Source organism: Apium graveolens, chromosome 7 (genome assembly GCF_009905375.1).
Source record: "Apium graveolens cultivar Ventura chromosome 7, ASM990537v1, whole genome shotgun sequence".
Taxonomy (NCBI): Eukaryota; Viridiplantae; Streptophyta; class Magnoliopsida; order Apiales; family Apiaceae; genus Apium; species Apium graveolens.
This window is the reverse complement of record NC_133653.1, coordinates 114,289,146-114,305,319: the sequence shown is the minus strand read 5'-3', so window position 1 is coordinate 114,305,319 and position 16,174 is coordinate 114,289,146.

Below are 16,174 nucleotides of genomic sequence, written 5' to 3'. Positions count from 1 at the left end.
CCAGTTTCCGGCGAACATCGGAAAACTTCAAAACACAACTCCCTTCTCTACAGACCTCGTTGGTTCATGAAACTTATACGACTAGATTGCAAATTTCACAGAGAACACAACCCACTATAACACAACATCAATCTATCACAGAATAAGAAACCCCCAAATTTCAATTAAGAACATTCATACGGGTTATAAACCCTAATTTTGAAATTCGAAAATTAAATCCACTTTTGAGCATGTTATTGAACTCCAAATCAGACGTATGACATATGAAAATCATCAGGAAAACAAGCTCTACAATATGCAATCATCAAATTATACTAACAATCATCCGAATAAAAATTCATATTTTTAATAAAATAAATTCGAAAATAAATAAATTTTTAGAAAAATAACCTTGATTTCTGCAGTGAAACAAAGCTCAGAATCTGATAGAACACTTCAAATCCTTCGTTTTGGTTACTCAAGCTTTGAAAACAGAGATCGGTAACGCCTTCGTTTTGCTGTTTGATTCTTAGAACAGTTTATGTAATTAGGGCTTTTATCTGAAAATTATATAATTATCTGTCTGCAAATGATTTTGATACGAAATAAAATACGGTAAAAGGCTATTTATAATTACGGAAAATTAGTATCCCGTTGGATCATTCCGGATATAAAACGGTACGTTTATTTGTAAAAACTAATCCAAACGGTATCGGTTTTCGGGATAATTATCCAAATCAGTACAATTTGTACTGCGGTCTTGGTCTCAGCGCCTGGTTACACGTATTACGAAGTGATAATTGGGATAGTTTAATAAAAAGCTCCTGTTTATCGAAAATACGGGTTTTATTGATTTACCGAAACGAATATTGTATCGAAAATGTTGTGCCGGGACCCGCGCAGGACAAACCGTACGCCGGATCGAAATAGTCGAAACATGGAATATGCTCGGAATATTACAATTAGGTTAGGAAGGAGTTCTCGAAAGAGTTTCGGGTTCCAAAAACGTAATAACGGGTGACGTCGGTTGGTTCCCGTTTTTATAAAATAGATTTTAATTACCCGGAAAAAGATTTTAGAAATTTCATATGATTCTTATAAATCCATAAACCAACATAAAAATAATTAGGAAGATATGACAATTATCTATATTTTATTTTGGACATATAAAAATTAAAATACTCAATTAATATTATTTTTGAATATTCAAGTACAGATAACACTTAACAATTAGCTCACAGAATAGATACTGAACACACATAATAATTATATAATAGCAAAAATAATTATACGATATATCCCGGATATTACAATATTAGCATCCAAACAATGCCAATTCACCTGTATTCCTGATAAATGCCTGAAATGCAAAAACACTACAAAAACACGTTAAAACACTAGAAACTTGAGTACAAAACACCAATCCAAAGCTTTACGGAGTGTTATAAAGTGTCATAAATGCCACTCAACATACCCCAAACTTGAACCAATGCTTGTCCTCAAGCATAAACAGACTCAAAGAACAAGAAATAAAAATACATGAATGCAAACTATTTGAATGCGACGATCCCTGTAGAATAACTAAACCAATCAACAAGCAACATCTCAACAAATGCAGTTATTTGCACAAAGATCAATCAAACCCCTCAAATTAACTTACAAGCCAGAAACATGCGTGTGTGCAACTGCTTACAGATATACAGTCGTAACTAGATCAATAATCATGACTCACTATTCGTCAAAACAATCGCAAGGTTATAAATAGAATAAAAGCTAGACTCAAAATAACTTATAACACTTTGTTAGATATATTTGATAATGTCATGGCTAATGTGATTTATGTTTAGTTTTTCAGATCTTACTTAAACAGGATAAATCAGTACTTACTGGAAGTCAGGACTTAAGGATATCAGTACTTATATTATCAGGAGATAATCATCAGAAGATGGATATCAGAACTTAAGTACTGAAGGACGTTCAGATAAGGAAATCAGCTGTTTAAAGGATAGAAGATCGAGACAAACATAAGAAGAGATATGCATGAAGAAGGAATTCTATGAAGAATAGAATACTTGGAAGAAAAGATATCTGATTGATATATTTTAGGAAGCAGAATTATATTCCATATCAATTAACGATTATCTTGTAACTGTGTAGTATATAAATACAGACATAGGGTTTACACTATAAGTGTTATCATATTCGAGAAGATTATTTATTGTAACCCTAGCATCTCTCGTGATATTTGTTCATCACTGAGAGGTAACAGTTCCATACTGTAACAGAGTTTATTGTTTCAATAAAGTTTGTTTTCTGTTACTTGAGTTATTAAAGTTCGATTTAATTATACTATACACTGTATTCACCCCCTCTACAGTGTGTGTGCGTGACCTAACAAGTGGTATCAGAGCCTATCTGTTAACGCACAAACAGTTTCAGATCCAAACACAATCATGTCTGAAACAGAAACTCCAACTAAGCCCACCAAAACTGAAGAACCTCCTAAGACACAAATTCAAAGCCGATATGAGACCATCAGAGTTCCCATATTAAGACCATCTGAATATCCCATATGGAAGGTGAGGATGACCATGTTTCTGGAAGTAACAGATCCAGAATATCTTGATAGAATCAAGGAAGGGCCTCACAAACCAACCAAGCTCGCGGTTGCAGTTACAGGTGAAGCAGCAAAGACTGTACCAAAGGAGAAGAGTGATTACACTGCTGAAGATATCGCATCTATTGCTAAGGATGCTAAGGTACGACACTTACTGTATAGTGCCATTGATAATGTAATGTCAAACAGGGTAATAAACTGCAAGACTGCAAAGGAGATATGGGATGCCCTAGAAACAAGGTGTCAGGGAACTGATACGATTAAAAAGAACAGGAAGACAATACTCACTCAAGAGTATGAACACTTTGACTCAAAGGCTAATGAGTCATTGACTGATTTATATGATAGATTTGTCAAACTCTTGAATGATCTGTCACTGGTTGATAAGGAGTATGATCTTGAAGATTCAAACCTTAAATTCCTGTTAGCTCTTCCTGAATGCTGGGATTTGAAGGCAACAACAATAAAAGACAACTACAATTTTGATGAAACAACTCTTGATGAAATTTACGGAATGCTCAAGACTCGTAAACTTGAGATGGAACAAAGAAGCAAGAGGAAAGGTGGAAAGTCAAGGACAATTGCTCTTAAGGCTGAATAAGAATCCCCCAAGGCAGCTACCTCAAGGAAAGACAAGGGTAAAGCTCTCTTCACAAAGTCTGATACTGAGTCATCAAGTTCTGAAAGTGATGATGACTCAGAATCTGAAAGCCTGCCTGAGACGGATGTTGATGAAGAGATGATGAAGCTGTGTGCTCTTATTGTTAAAGGGATCACAAAGATTGCATACAGGAAGTTCAGGAAGGGAAAGAAGTTTTCCAGGAAAGGCACAAGTTCTGATAAGAAGAATTTCAGAAAATCTGAGAGCAGAAGAGGAAAGTCTGACAGAGGAGATTATACAAATGTCAAATGCTACAACTATGGTGAGAAAGGCCACATATCTCCTGATTGCAAGAAAGTGAAGAGTGACAAAGGCAAGGCTCTTGTCACAAAGAAGAAAAGCTGGACAGACACCTCAGATTCTGAAAGTGAGGAGAATTATGCCTTGATGGCAAATGCTGATAAGGCAAGTGCTGAAAGCAGTTCTGAAGCTGCTGAATCAAAGGTACCTCAAACTACTTATGCCTTTCATACTGATGATATAAATGAGTTGAGAAGATATCTTAAAACCATGTTTGTTAGTTATAGAGATCAAACTTTAACATGTGAAAGATTAACTTCTGAAAATCTTGCTTTTAAGAAAAGAAATGATTTCTTAGAAAAGGAGTTAGTTATGTTCCATCAAACTCAGAAAGATAGAGATGATGCTTTTTATGTTAGGGATGAAGTGCTAAAAATGAATGAATCTCTAAAAAACTGAGTTAGAAAAGGAAAGAGAGGTTATCAGGACTTGGACTAACTCTGGCAGAATAACTCAGAATTTGTTAAGTAGTGAAAACTGGAAAGAGGGCTTAGGTTATGGAGAGGACAAGAATGATAAAGGAACTGTAGATATTAAGCCTGTTGTTGTTAAAAAGCCAAAGTTAAAACCTGTTAAGTTTGTAGCCGTAAAGTCTGATAATGAGAAATCAGAAGTTAAAAAGGAAGTAACTTCTGACAAACTAAAACAGGAAAAGACAACTGAAGTAAACATAGGCTTAATGACAAAGAAGCAGCTTAAGCATAAGCTGAAATATGTTAAGAATGCAAATAAGGTAAAATCACCTAGAAAAAATAGGAATGGAAAGGAAGGTGTGAATAAAAGCAATGATTATAAGCCTGTTTCTAATGTTCCTAGGAAAACATGTCATAACTGTGGAAGTTCTAACCATCTGGCTTCTTTTTGCAGGAAGAATAAGAACATAAACTCCTTACCTTCAAAGTCAGGAGTTAAGAGTCAGTCTGTTAGATATAAGCCACAAGATCCTTGTTTTCATTGTGGTAGTTTATGGCATTCTATTTATACTTGTAAGGAATATCATAGTTTGTACTATGATTATTATCAAATAAAACCTTCTTTAAAGAAAGTTACCATTGTTCCTTCTAGTGTAAGTTCTGATTCAAAGTCTGATAGTGTAAATTCTGATAAGAAAAATGTTAACATAAACTCTGATGCTAAATCCGCTGCAAATGTTAACAAACTTTATAAGGCCAAAGGATCCAAGCAAGTCTGGGTCCTTAAAACTAATCATTAGTGGTCTTTGTGATTGCAGGGCAACAGGAAAAACATCCTAGTTCTGGACAGTGGATGTTCAGGACATATGACTGGAAATAAAGCCCTGCTATCAGACTTTGTGGAGAAAGCTGGCCAAGTGTTTCTTATGGAGATGGCAACATTGAAAAAACATTGGGATATGATAATATCAATCTTGGGAATGTCATCATTAAAGAAGTAGCTCTGGTCTCAGGACTTAAACACAATCTGCTGAGTATAAGTCAAATCTGTGACAGAGGTTATCACGTTGATTTCTTTGAAGAACACTGTGAAGTTGTAAGTAAATCTACAGGCAAAGTTGTTCTGAAAGGATACAGGCGTGGTAACATTTATGAAGCTAAGCTTTCAACAAGTACTGATGGTTCTGCAATCTGTCTGATGAGTAGAGCATCAATTGAAGAAAGCTGGAATTGGCACAAGAAACTCTCTCATTTAAATTTCAACAATATAAATGAACTAGTCAAGAAAGATCTTGTGAGAGGACTGCCAAAGTCAGTATTTGCTCCTGATGGCCTTTGTGATTCTTGTCAGAAGGCTAAACAAAGAAAATCCTCATTCAAGAGCAAGACTGAATCATCAATTCTTGAGCCTTATCACCTACTACATGTTGATCTATTTGGTCCAGTAAATGTCATGTCTATTACAAAGAAAAAATATGCGTTGGTCATAGTGGATGAGTTCACCAGATACACATGGGTGTATTTCTTGCACACAAAAAGTGAAACTGCATCTATCTTGATTGATCATGTCAGGCAACTGGATAAATTGGTCAAAGACTCAGTAAAGATAATAAGAAGTGATAATGGTACTGAGTTCAAGAATTTGATAATGGAAGAGTTCTGCAAAAACCATGGAATCAAGCAGGAATTTTCTGCTCCTGGAACTCCACAGCAAAATGGAGTTGTTGAAAGGAAGAATAGAATTCTCATTGAAGCTGCACGTACAATGCTTGATGAAGCAAAGCTTCCAACCTATTTCTGGGCTGAAGCTATACAGACTGCTTGTTTTACTCAGAATGCAACACTCATTAACAAGCAAGGAAAGACACCATATGAGATGGTGAAGAAAAAGAAGCCAAATCTGAAGTATTTTCATGTATTTGGATGCAAGTGTTTTATTCTTAAGACTCATCCTGAACAGCTATCCAAATTTGATCTAAAAGCTGATGAAGGGATCTTTGTTGGATATCCACTTTCCACAAAAGCCTTCAGAGTCTATAACTTGAGAACAAGAGTGGTCATGGAATCTATCAATGTCTCTTTTGATGACAAGAAGTGTAATAACCCCAATTTTTGGAAAATTTTTGAAACCCTTATGAATAGTGTTTTTGCTGAATGAGAAAACTTTTCATGCCACACTATGTAGGGGTTCTGTTATTGATCTTCTGGGATATTATTAGTACTCTATGTGGTATATAAGTGTATGTAAAGATCGTCAGAATCCAATTCCGAACACTTTGATTTTTCCCGGAAATCCACTAGATACGGAAAGAATTGAGTATAAGGTAACAGGATAAAAAAGATTTAAATTAAAGGATTATAAGAGAGGATCATAAAAGGAATATAATGTATTGAGAAAGGTTAAGGAAACCCAAGTAATAAGATCCCGGGTATGATCCCTCAAACGATAAACGAAAACGAAAGTTAAGCGAACCGTATAACAGATCAACGGTCATTAGGCAAACAATTAGGAAGTTAATCAAGGAGGTTAGGGATGATGAGGTCATCCAACCAATAAGAAAAGGGCAAGTAAGGGATGATGACATCATAAGCATGACATAAGCATGACATAAGGGGAAGGAGATGTGGTTGATTTAAAACCACACAAAGTCAAGGTTAGAAAGGTAATTACCCAAAAACAAAACAAAAACAACCAACCAAAAAACAAATCAAAGCAAAAAAACAAAAAAATCTCTCTTTCTTCCAAGCTTGCTCTCGGCTTTTCTTCTTTTTCAAAGAAGAAATTTCCAAAATTCAAGATCCAAGGCTTGTTAATTAGTGAGGTAATTATCTAAGGTTCCTTGTACATAGATATGGATGTCCTATAAGTTTAAGCTTCTAATTCCTTCACAATCTCTTCCAATAAACCATGGAAGAAGATGGTGAATAGTGTTTTTCAAGAACTAAAATTTTTGTTCTTGAAGTTTTGTTTAGTTTAAGCTTGGATAAGGACTTTAAGGGTGATTCCAAGCCATTCTCTTGATTCTCCACTCTCCAAGGAAGGTATAAACTCCAAACCCTAGCTTTAGTTTTGAGCAATTAGGAATGAATATGATTGATATAGTATATTTGAAGCATGATGCTTGTTTGTTTAAAGTTTGGTTGAGTTTGTAGAGATTAGTTGGTTTTGTGGTGTTTTTGGAGTTGTAAATCTTGATAATTAGTTAAAGAACTTAAGTAAAGCTTTTAGTTCATGTGGGGAATAAGTATAAATTGTTAATGTTGAGTTGTTGGGGCTGTTATGATGTAGTATGGATGGAGTTTTGATTTGGTTGTGAATTGGGGTTGAATTGTGGTGGATTTGGAATGGTATTAATTTGGGAAATCGCGTAAACATAGCCGTCGTAATGCCCGATTTACCGTAGACTGTTTTTGTTCTTAACATCAGAACCATTGAACTCACTGTTAGGTTTTTACCATTGCCATTTTTAGATAGTTCATGTTATGAGCTTCGTTTTGATATGTAGTTCGTTTGATTCCGATGTACGGTTTAGGAGAAACGGCCGTTTTAAGTAACGACGTTTCGCGAACGAATCATTACCCCTCGCCTTACTTTGAAACCTTGGTAAAGGACCTTAAATGACTAATTGGGGTAAGAAACATTTATGTAAGGTGTAATAGGCAGTTGGTAAGACATTTGCGAAAGAATCGCCTTAAAACTCGTAATGGTAAATTTATTAAAAATGGTGGAGCCACGGGTACTCGAGCGACTTAAGTGAATCGTTAAGCGCGAAAGCGAACATTAGGACTCTAAATGGTTAAAGTCTAGTTTCTTAAGCGACCGGGGTCGAATTCCGACTTATGTTGTTATTCTTAGGTTATCGGACCCACTCTAAGCTTAAGTCTATCCGGGAGCCCTCAGGCAAGTTTTCTATCCGTTATACTGTTGTTGTGATGTATACACTTGTATATACATTATCTTGTGATAGATGCATGATGGTTAAATTAGCAAATTCTTGCGATATATTGTAGCATGTGATATGGTACATATGCATGCCTGTTTCGTATTCTTTCCATATATATTTGTTGGTTCAGTTGATAATACCTATGCTAGAGAATAGGGGTAATTTGCATATACCCTTAGTATAGGGACCCAAAGGTGAAAACATTTTCTAAAACCGGGAGTCGAGGATCCCGAGTAGATTTTATATATATATATATTTATATATATATGGTTATAGTTTTCAAAACTATTAATCGAATAAGGTTTATTCGATAACTTTATATCATTTAATGAATATTATTTCGAATACTCATTCGAGGGCTTATGACTCAGCTTATTTATTTATTGAATATTATTTCGAATATTCATTCGAGGGCTTATGACTCAGCTTATTTATTTATTGAATATTATTTCGAATATTCATTCGAGGGCTTATGACTCAGCTTATTTTATTTATTGAATATTATTTGAATATTCATTTGAGGATCTATGACTCCGATTATTTGCTGAGATATATTCTTTATTTTATTAAAGAATAAGGTGTCGATAATCAAACTCACTTTTGATTATTCAAATAAAGATAGTACTTTCGTATAAGTATATCTTTGGTTATTTAATATTCATTTCAAGTACAAGTTTTAAAACTTCTACTTCAATTATTTTTATAAAGATTATTCTTTATGGGAATATTATTTAAATAATAATATTCAGATTTTTTCTAATATATTGGGACTGATTTATTTTGTTAAATCAGCATCACTCCAAACATTCTTAAAAATGTTTTCGAGTCTTCAAAATGATTTTAAAGGTTAGGGCGGATCCCAAAACTCATTTTTATATTTAAGATCCTCCTTTCGAAGGGGATTTAAATACTCGCTCAAAACCTGAGGGATCCGGCTCTGTGGTGTGTTTTATATACGCAACAAGGTTGCTGTCTTGATAAAAGAATTTTGATTACTTACCCAACACTCGGGAAGTAAAATTCTTGGAACAAGTTAATCCATTAACAGGCATCGCCTGGGAAATATCAGTGAGTTTTCCTTTCCAACTAGATACGACTTCTTGGTGAAGCCGTATCAACAAGTTTCTACTTGGGGAAAGGGGGGACGAGCTTTACGTTTCAGAGTCATGGATTTCATCTGAACTAGGAGTGGCGCCGGCCCAGCCTTATTATATTGGCCCAAAATGGCCTGGAAGTTCCGGTAAGACGGTCCATTCCTTAGGAGTTCAGTGTTCGGTTGACAAGTAAATCCGACAGGTTCTCCTCTACATGTAGAAAATGGTGGGGTTGCACTACTACGACTGATCATCGTAAGTGGTCTTCCTGGCGCGGCAAACTCCCGTAATGAGTTCATCATCCAATTGGATATTTCTGCAACACTACCCAGAGCACTTCGATAGAAAGGCTACGGTTGGGCGATTGTTGAGTGTTGGCAGGGTCAAGTTTTCAAAAAATGATGTTTGCATCAACTGAAGTATCTCGTAACTTCATTTTATTTTGATGATATTTTAAAGATTTAATCTATTCAAATCTGGTCTTGTAGTCTCATCTATGTGATGAACTTTTGAAACTAATTATAACTTGAACGGTGGTAGTTCAAGTAGTATTTGGAAAAGATATAAGTATATTGGAGTATCTTGTAACTTCATCTTTTAAACTTATATCTAGTAAATGATTATCTTATGCATGTCAAAGATTTTCAGAAAAACGTTGAGACAAGGTTAGATATATGAGATCACCTTGCAACGATAGTTTTATACAGTTATAAAATGGAACTCTGTGTATATTATGCATGGAAGAGGACTTCCAAGATTTTGAAAAGTATATATGTATATATACTGAATATTTTGCGACTTCATCGCATTAAGATATCAAACTTGGTTCATTTCTTTTGACCAAGACTTTCAGGAGTACTATGAGAAGGCTCATATACTGTAAATCATTATACATATTATTTTGGTGGGCTTGCTGCTCACCCTTACTTTCTTCTTTCATCACACAACAACAGATAGAAAAGATGAACAGGACCAAGCTCCCAATTCGCGAGCGGATAGGAAACGTTCCGCAGTTTCCTATAGGCGTTGATGTCGCTGTAGCTGAGGTAGGAACTACCAATAGGCTAGGCTTCAACTTTTGATGTACCAGATTTATGTATATTTATGAATTGTAATAATGGCAAAGAAATGTAAATTTATTCAGAAACCCTTTTAAGGTGTATTGGCATATAATTGTGGAATAAAACGACTTGTGATTATTTTTGGATATTCATCTCTGAGACTATAACTTGTGGTGTGTGTGTTTATTGTGGGGTCACAGTACAGAGTAGTTGATTATTTATTAAGATTGGGTGTTATTAAGGGAAATGGAACTCGTGATAACCCGGATCCCCGACCCCGGATTTGGGGGTGTTACAGAAATGGTATCAGAGCTAAGCGTTATAAACCTCAGAGATGAAGTGACGTTAAGATAATAAGTTCACTAAGATAAATAAGAACTCTTGCCAAGTTCATAGTCGGACTACCTAATGTAGTACTGACAGTTAAAACCCTTATGGGAACCCTTATAAATATCGTGATAGAAGCGTAGTTCGTTATCGTATATGGTAGCGGGACTCCGAACCCTGAGGTTGAGGAGTAACAGCGCGATGATGTTTTATTACTAATTGGAGATCGGATTGTGGATCCGATAGAGCGTCCTAACACAGGACCGGATGATGTTGATATTGAGGATGTAACGGTTGAGGATGTTGTCCTAGAAGGGATTGTTGCTGAGGAGGATCCCGTGAAGGATCCTGACAAGAATGAATAAAGGACCACTGAGGAATTGATGACCATGGTTAGGGCAACTCCCAGAGGAGGATTGGCCGGTCACTACCAGAGGTTCGTTCAAAGTTTGTAAAGATAGTAGCCCCTTTAACGCGGCTTACTCGTAAGACTGAGAAGTTCGAATGGACAGAGAAATGCGAGAACAACTTTTAAGAACCGAAGCAAAGGTTGGTGACGTTCCCTATGTTGGCGTTGCCGGATGGAAAATGAGATTTTGTGAAGTGTAGTGACGCTTCGCATAAGGAATTAGGGTGCTTCTCATACAGCACAGCAAGGTAATCGCGTACGCGTCAAGACAATTAAGGGAATATAAAATTCGATATCCCCACCCATGAGCTTGGGCTCGTGGTAATAGTTTTGCCCTAAATATTGGAGGCACTACTTATATGGAGAGAAGTGCGAGATTTACACAAGCCATAAGTGCTCTAGTGCATTTTCACGCAGAAAGAGCTCAACATACGCCAGAAAAGGCGGTTAGAGCTAATCAAGAATTATGATTGGGAGATTCTTTATCATTCGGGGAAAGCCAATGTGGTGGCTAATGTCCTTAGTAAAAAGGAGAGACTCAAGATAATAATGTCTTTGGGAGAGTTTATAAGAGATTTTGAGAAAATGGAAATAGAAGTGAAGGTAACCGGAGCCAGTACCGAAACGCTGTTTGAAATTGTAATACAGCCCGAATTATCGAAAAAGATCATATTGTGCCAAGAAAAAGTGAGGAATGAAGGCAGAGAGTCAATGACTGGAGAAGAGATTAATACCAAGAAAGATGATAAGGGAATAACGAGGTATTCCTACAGAATTTGGGTTCCAAATGTTTAAGAGCTTAAGGACTGGATCTTAGATGAAATCCATAGCTCGAGGAATAAGATTTAGGGCAAACCCCGAATGTGATAGTTAGGGAGGTTGCCATTAAGAAAGAAGGAGCCCATAACATAATGAAGTGGAAAACAAGGATTTTAACGTATAAGATAACCCCAAGTATGGGAGAAGGATGAAACATTTCATACTAAGGAAACAGAAAGTTGAGTAAAGAAAGGAGACCTGAGACGGTACTCCTATACGGTAATTCATGGACCTGTCTAAAGAGAACTTAGACTATTATCCCCAACCACCACCCTGAGGAGACAGTGCGGTGGGAAATTCTTTCAGGACCTTTAAGTCGCTAAGCTCTCAGAGTTCCAAGGAACAAGCGAACCCAGTAGAGGCGAGAGCCTGGCTAAAGGAAATACAGGAATCATTTGAGATTCTAAATGATTGACGAATCACAAAAGAATGTTTTTGTCACTTACCCTCCTAAGAGAAAGACCACCCACTGGTGAAAGACCAAGGAAGGCACGGAGCAAGAGATTATAATAAACTGATTTAAGTTCAGTCAATTGTTTTTAGGAAAGTACTTCCCAAGGTTATGGAGATAGTGTAAAAGCTTTAGAGACAGAACAAAGGCAGAAGAGTATGATGAATTATGAATCTAAGTGGTAAAAGTTGTCAAGATTCGTTCTGAGGACACGAATCCAGAATGACGGGATGTTTGAAATCGATGCTTATGTTGGGTTGGTTCATGAAATAATGATAAGAGAAAGGAAAAAAAAAACTGAAGTGGAAAGGAATATAAAGGCAAGAGAGTTTGAGGAATGATAAGGGAGTTGGGTATGAGGAAACCCTAAAGACTCGTAGTAATAGAAATAGAAAAGTATGTAATCGTCAGGATGAGGGTGATTCACCATGAGTTAAATTGATGGTTAAAGGTATAAGAGATACATATATTTTATCCCCTGTAAGTTGGGAGGATTCGAGGAAACCTTGAGATAGTTCGAAGGGTAAATAATGAGACGCAGATAGACTGAGGAGATAAGGAAGTAAGAAATTAGGAAAATTGGATGAAGGAAGTGACCTTCAAGAATGTGAAGTGTAAGACCGGTGGCTTGATACCCAGAAAGGGAGACGCCAGGTATGAAAGATATCCCAACATTGAGATGACTGTTGAGATAAACAACAAAAGTAAATACGGAATTATTAAGAAGAAGTTCACGTTGAACACGACCAATATCTTCCAAAACATCCCTGTTGTCATTACCAAATTAGGAAAGAAAAGCGGGTAAACATTGTTATCTTTTGAAGGCCATATGGGTTGACCTCAGTTTGAATAAGGATGCTATTTTGAAATTGGTATAGACTATCGAGGTGGGAATGATTGAATAAGATAATCTATCAAGGATATATGACTTGAATTATCCATGGAAGGATGCATGTACCTTTTTAAAGGTGGAATTAATGATAGAACATCGGTAACTTAAAATGAATCCTAGGGGAATGCATAAAGGTTGGCATTTCACCCTTAATAGGGATAGTATGAGTTTTGACAGTATGAATTGGAAAGGATTAAGGTAATAACAACCTTTAAGAATCAATGGAATTTTTTTTTCCAGAAGTATATAGACAATGATTCTGGTATTAATAAATGGTATCTTGATATGCCCTGTATCTAGGGAATATAGGAGGAACGATTCAAGGATAACCTTAGAGGTTTTACAAGGAGAAAGGTAAAATTTAAAATTCTCAAGAATAGAAATGTTGATAAAGGAAATATGACGTAATTATAATGATGCCAAGTGAGGCACGTATTAAACCACGAGAAGGTATGGATCGAACCAGTAATGGTCGAAATTGTTCAGGGCAATTAGGACTTAAGATAAAAGATGTTCTAAGTATGATTGAGAGTCAGTCGTGACAGTGATTAACCTCTAAAGACTAAGGCAATAACTTATGGAAAAATGGTGATATTTTTTTTTACTCATCAGATTTTAAGGAAAACATCTTCACACAAGCAGTGATGGGAAATGAGGTAGAAAATTAGTGAAAGTGGTTAAGATGACATTGATTGTAAGGAAATATTACTATCAAGAAAGGCCAAAGAGGTGGTCGACACTTTAAGTGTAAGAGGACAATTACAGGCGCTCGTGCCAGAGGAATACAGTGATAATGGTTGAAGTTGTAAAGGTTGTATTATGGTTTGAAAGATTGACATTCCTTCTGATGACTGTGCAATACCCAACCGTAATAGTAGTTTGGTAAAGGTTTAATTTGTGTAATCGCCATGAGCGGGCTATCTATCTTAGAAGGTACTATCTTGAGAATGAGCATGGACCATGTTTCAAGAGGACTAAACAAACCTTTGAGTTAAGTCTTCAATTGAAGGCATACGATTAAGAATGGTATTAACCTGCTATCGTTGCTTTGACTGAAACTCTTCTGCAATTTTATCTACTTCATGTCATGAAAGTACGTCAAGTTCAGGATTGTTCTTCATGAATCATGAACGGGGATCATGTTACCTCCTTAGAAGAATTAGATACGAGATGTATGGACTCCGTATGGTTAGCTATTAAGACTTCATGGAATGTGAATGACGACAGTAGGTCAGTAGTGGACCATAGTAATGCAGCAATGATTCTGCGAGTAATGAACTGATTACAACCGTGAGAGTTGTATTGGAATGGATGTTGAGATTGAGTACCACTAATCGGGTCGTGGTAGTGTATAAGTTATCATTGATAGACTAATTAAGTAGAGTATCTACCTATTGAATATATATTCCCTCTTATGAAAAGAGAGTCGTATTACTATATGAGGAAGGTTGCGGTGCAAGCATAGAATTCTAGTAACGATGAAGTCTAGAATGAGATCCCAGATTCGATTTTCGATATCGAGGGAGTTTCAAAGGTGATTGTGTATAAGCTCGAGGAAGAGCATGGGTCCATAGAATGATGGACGGAATAGCAAAAATATTTAAGCATGTGAAATGCGATGCGATAATACTTGATATATATACACATATGTTTTGTTCTCCTATGACAAACCTCTATAGTTCAGAGGTAGGTTCCAAGCCAGATATTTTGTGGCAGTATATTTTTTCATATATACAATTCTCTTCAATTCGTTCTTTTCTCTACTTTTCATTTCATATAAACTGAGAAGAACAACCCTTCCAGAAGGGGAGGTATTGCCGAATGACTATCTATCTGTGTGATAAAAGCCGAGTAGGATACCAGCTATTGTTTAATTGCTTGTCAAGTACTAAAGGCTGGCCACCTTCTTCATGATCATAGTGATCTCTCAATAAGTTCTTTTACTTCTATATGATTGATCAAACCTTGGAAAATGGAAACAGCTGAGAAAGGAGTAGTAAAGTTATGGTGGTAGTCAGAATGGAAGCAGATTCGTGATACTAAGGTTGACGTGATTATTAAAAGGTTATAGAGCGCTAACGAGCAAAAGTATAACCAGTATAATATTAGGAACGGAAGGTAGTAGCGATTATGAACTGGAAAAGAATGGGTATTGAGAAGCAAAAGCTATAATGCTAGAAGCTATGATGAGAGCTGGTGCAATAGACTTGAAAGAATTTGGAATGATCACTTAACGCGGATTAAGTTATCTTACGACAATAGATCATATGTCATTATCGAGATGTCGCCTTATGAGATCCTTGAGGGAAGACAATGTCGATCTCCCTTATGTTAGGATGAAGTTGTAGAGCGCAAGATGCTCGGACCAGCAGTGGTCCAAAGGACCAAGGATTTAATAGATTTAATCAGAGGACGGCTGGTAGTAGCCCAAGATGGACATAAGAAGTATGTTGATTTGACACGAAAGGACAAAGAATAGGAAGTAGGGGACCTAGTGTTGTTAAAGGTATCCCCTTGGAAACCCTTGGAAAGGATTGATGAGATTCGGAAAGAAAGGAAAGCTAAGTCCATAATTTGTCGGACCCTTGGATATATTAAGAAGTATTGGGAAATTATCATATGAGCTAGCCTTACCCCAGAACATGTAGCAAGTCATAACGTGTTTCACGTATCAATGTTAAGGAAGTGTAATTCGGATGCCAGATAAATAGGGGCATATGAGCGCATAGACATGCAACCAGACGTAACCTCCATGGAGCAACCAGGAAGGGTTATAGAGTGAAAAGAAACAAGTGCTTAGGAGAAGGGTTATCAAACTAGGCGGAGTTTGGTGGTAGGACCACAATGTGGGAAAATTTACTTGAGAGTTAGAAAGTGTAATGCTAAGAGAGTATCCCTATTCATTTTCTATCTGATTCCAGGACGGAATCCTTTTAAGGAGGGGAGACTGTAATAACCCCAATTTTTGGAAAATTTTTGAAACCCTTATGAATAGTGTTTTTGCCGAATGAGAAAACTTTTCATGCCACACTATGTAGGGGTTCTGTTATTGATCTTCTGGGATATTATTAGTACTCTATGTGGTATATAAGTGTATGTAAAGATCGTCAGAATCCAATTCCGAACACTTTGATTTTTCCCGGAAATCCACTAGATACGGAAAGAATTGAGTATAAGGTAACAGGATAAAAAGGATTTAAATTAAAG